The following is a 4419-nucleotide window of genomic DNA, read 5'->3' on the forward strand; positions in this document are numbered from 1 at the left end:
GGGGGTCTCAGCATCCCGCGCTGGCTCCTGCTGACCAGCTGGCTTGTGGAGCAGGAAACCTCCGATGGAAGCCAGGGGACGCAAGGCTCCCTGCCTCACCAGTGCTGCTGCTCTGAAGTGCCGTTGGCCAGGTGGGTGATGTCCGATAGGAAGGGTTTCTGCACAGCACCGTACGTGGTGCCTGCCCTGCACCCACCCAGCTGCTCCCAGGCTCCTGCAAGGTGCCAGGAGCTGCTCCGGGCTCTCTGGGATGGCCGGACTGGAGCTTGGGACCATGGGGCACATCCTGAGTGAGGAGGGCCCCTGGGAAGAGGAGGCTGGGAGGCAGCACCCCTGCCCTGCCCGCTGCCCCCACCCATGAGCCCCCCAACCTTCCACAGGAGCCCTCGGCACTCCCGGCTCTCCTGTCATCTCTGACACCCTCCCACCTGCTGGCCATCACCACCATTAAAATAAATTGACAAAATAAACCTAATTTGGACCATAACTGTATTTTCTTAATCTGAAAGGAAGAGTCCTGCAGTCAATAAGCAGCGGCATCCCCAAGGGCTCTGGCTGCTGAGGAAGAATTGAGCCATCGCTATGCTAACAAGTATATTGGCTAATGAAAACAGTATTTAAAATAATCACAATATTTCTTTATTTGCATGTAAAGATGACATAATAAAAGATAATTAGCAGCATGTGAAGCAGTTCTACTACTCAATTTTCTCAGTTTAGCTAATTAATTATCTTAGTAAAATGCATCATTATGGCTAATTTTAGAAAATCCAGCAGCTGCAAGGTCATAGTGGGAACAATTTCAATTTGTAATTGGAAGAAACATGAAAGTGAGTCAGATAATCTTTTATTAGATAATAATAATAATGAATCACACAGGCACATATATTAAGTACTTTAAGAGGCAGAAAACGCACTGCATCGTTTAATAATGTCATCAAATGTGCTTCCATCAGGGGCTGTTGGGGGAGCATGGGGGCACCCGGCCCTTGTCCCTGCCTGAAAGGACACATGTCCGGTGCCGGCTTGGGGAAGCCGCTGCTGGGATGCGGGGGCTGGAGTGCAGTGGCGGGGCTGCTCCCTGGACCCCCAGCCTCCCCCCAGTGACACCTGCAGTGCTCTGTGGCCTGGACAGGAGGACGGACAGCCAGGGGTGTCGGGGCCAACCACTATCCTGCTGGGCTGGTTGTGGGGGCCTTCCCCGCGCCCCTCTGCTTCATTGATGGCTGAGCAGCCCCAGGGCTCGTGGGGGCCCGGGGCGGTGGGGTGCCCCGGCATGGGGGACAAGAAGGAGTGTGGGCTGGAGAACGGCTCCTGGCAGGGATGCTCCTGGGGATGCTGGAGGTGGCATGGTGGCATGGGTGGCCCATGCTGGGGGAGTCAAAGCCCAGTACGGGGCTGGGGCCGAGACAAGATGGGGAGGGAGCACAGGATGCCTGTGCAGTGCCCATCAGACCCATGAGCCAGCCCTGTACCCCCGGCCCCTCTGGGACATCCCTGCTGCTGCTGGGGCTCTGCAGCAGGGAGCAGTTTTACCACCCAAGAGCAGCCTGGTCCCCCTGGAGCCAGCAAAGCTGGTGGTGCCACCGATGCACCACAGCTCCTCCCGTCCACCAGCACCGGCTCTGGGGGGGGGGGCCAGTGAGCCTTTTCCTCTGCCGCCAGGAGGAATTGGCCCATCTCCACCTTTCCCAGCAAACCTTTGTAAGAAGCCCCAGAACCATGGTGCATCGCCTCTTCCTGTCCTGTCTGGGCTAAAGGCAGAGCTGAGCCCTCATGTGCAGGGCGGGTGGGTTTGGACACAGTGCATATAATAAAGCAGAAAAGATCTCTGCTCTTGCGGGAAGCAGAATGCAGGTTTAAACCTCGCATACGCCCAGGTGAGCCTCCACCTGGCTCCCCTCGGCTGCTGCTGTGCCCCGGGTGCTGCCCACAGCTTCTGGAGCAGTGCTGGGAATGAGGGGTTTCCCCCAAGCAGCATACAAAACCACGCCTTGCCCCAGCTAAAACCAGCGCTGAGACCCCTAGGATGCTCCTGGTTGCTGTGGCAACATGCTGCCCTCCTCCATGATGCTGCTGATGGGCCTGTTGTCACGGCAATGACCCAATCCATGGCCTTGGGAGGCCCCGGTGGCCCAATGGCCCTGAGATGCCCTGCCAATGTGGCCTGTGGATACCCCAGTGTCACCAACATGGCCCAGGGATGTCCCAGCAGCACTGATGTGGCCCAGGGACACTCCCCTCTGGTTGCACCGACATGGTCCAGGGATGCTCCGGCAAGCATCAGCAGAGCCCAGGGACACCTCATCATCATCTGCCTGGCCTGGAGACACCCCATGGGCACCCACAGCCCAGGGACACCCATGGCGCCTGCACTGCCTGGGGACACCCCGCCAGCACCTACCACCACTGTGGGCGCGCTGGAGGACGCTCGCAGCCACGGCTCAGCCTAGCTCCACCTTCAGCGCCTTACCCCTACTCCTGACAGATGCATGTTCACTGCCAGCAGCCAAATAATCTCAGCTTAAAGCAGTAACCAAATTACATTTTGCCCTGGAAAATTATTTGTAATGCAATTTGGCCCCATTTGTGGTCAGAACCAGCCATGGTGCAGCAAGAAAAACGGGTGTATTTGGTATCAGCATGTTTCTCCCACTGCCGCTCGGTAAGTTTAGGAATTGAGCTGACGAAGAGGATGGCAGAGGGTGCTGCTTCTGCATCCCCCATGGCAAAGCTCCCAAGCCCCTCTGCTTGTCCAGGCTGGGCAGGACACAGGGTGTGGGATGGCTGCAGGGTGCTGCTGGCTTCTGCGTAGCCCACAGAGCAGCTCCCCTCAACTAACAGCAAATTAGAAATTCATTTAATTTCTGGCCATGGTAGGGGACAAGACTGACTGTCCCTGAGCTGCTCCGCACTGTAGCTGCTCCTGCCTCCATCCCTGGATTTGTTACTCCTGTTTTTTACAGCAATTGCCTGTGTGGTGGCTCCAAAATGATGGTGTGGCAGAAGGGGTTCAGGCCGTTGGGTGACCTGCCACCAAGCTGCCTGCAGTTCAGCGCAGCCAAGCCCAAGTTTACTTATTCAGGGACAAAGAGCTTATCCACTTTGGGCTGAAAAACTGTGTTACGAGAACCACAGCAAAGGAAAGGATTTCTGAGGAGGAGCAGACGTCAGCTGAAGAGCGGCTCCTTGCACAGCTGAAGACTGGCCAGAAACTGCCCTCTGCAAACTGAAAACGGGAACAGCCACCAGGAAAGCAACAGGAGGAAGCCTGGAGTGAGTGAGAAGCTCGCAGCAGCGGGCAGGAGGCACAGCAAGGACAGCCAAGGATTCCCAGCCCCCTGGAAAGGGATGGACCACTCTGCCTGGTGCCTTCTGCTTCCTTTCTATGGAGGGAGAAAGCATCACACCTCCAAAACCACCCCCAGAAAGCCCTGCCTGCTACTGGCCCTGCACTGTGGGACTGCAGAGAAAAAAAGGGTTCATCACTCATTCCTGTGATTCTTCAGAGACCTTCCCTGGAAGCAACTCGGCAAGGAGCTGGGGCTGGTGGCCCAGGGCAGGGTGCAGCCGCTGAAGCTACCGGAGAGGTAGCTAGCAGGAAAACCGGTATCCACCTTGCTCTGTTTGAGGTTCCTGGAATGGTCACTTCAGTGGGTTTGTTCCAGCACTCAGCGCACGGAAGGCTTAACGTCCCGAAGGCAGCATCTCACGTTGAGAGCTGCTGTGAAGGCAAAGCCCCACAGACAAGGCATGGTAACCACCATGCTCCTGCCCAGCAGCAAAGGACAGGGCCCTGCCAGACAAACACCGCAGCCCTGACTCAGGGAACCAGCAGCAAGAGTCAGCCAGAGCTCATCACCTCCCTAGGGAGCTTGGAGAGGATCAGCGGGTGGTTTGGCCCACCAGAGGCTGGAGGGGCACTGACACAGCCTCCTGTCTACCACAGGCTTCCCAAAGCTTTCCCAATTCCCCAGAGCTCTCTGTCTACATCACCTCCACCGGACCCAGGACTCGTCTGTGCTGCTGCCCAACTCTTTTCCTCCTCCAAACTGAGAAGTCAAATTCTTTATCTTCAGCCTGCACAGAACCAAGAGCCGCCCCAATGCTCGCGGGACCCTGCACTGCATTTTAACCGCATGGCTTTACCACAGCAGCTTTCCCCAGTGCCGCTGGAAGGGTGTCAGCAGCGCCGGCCGGGCAGCCAGGGAGCTACGGCCAAGATGGGAAGCAGCATGCTGAGGAGACGGAGAACATTTGCATGGCAGGAGCACTGGCTCTCCCTTTCAAAGATGTGTTTCCATGTTTTCATTCCCCGTACCCTTGAGATGCAATGCAATTTCCTTAAATATAAGCTGGTGCGCTGTTACCATAGCTGCTGCGTGGCAGAGGGTGCATGACTTCACTACATCTGCCTGC

Source organism: Egretta garzetta, unplaced genomic scaffold, assembly GCF_000687185.1.
Source record: "Egretta garzetta isolate BGI_Z169 unplaced genomic scaffold, ASM68718v1 scaffold440, whole genome shotgun sequence".
Taxonomy (NCBI): domain Eukaryota; kingdom Metazoa; phylum Chordata; class Aves; order Pelecaniformes; family Ardeidae; genus Egretta; species Egretta garzetta.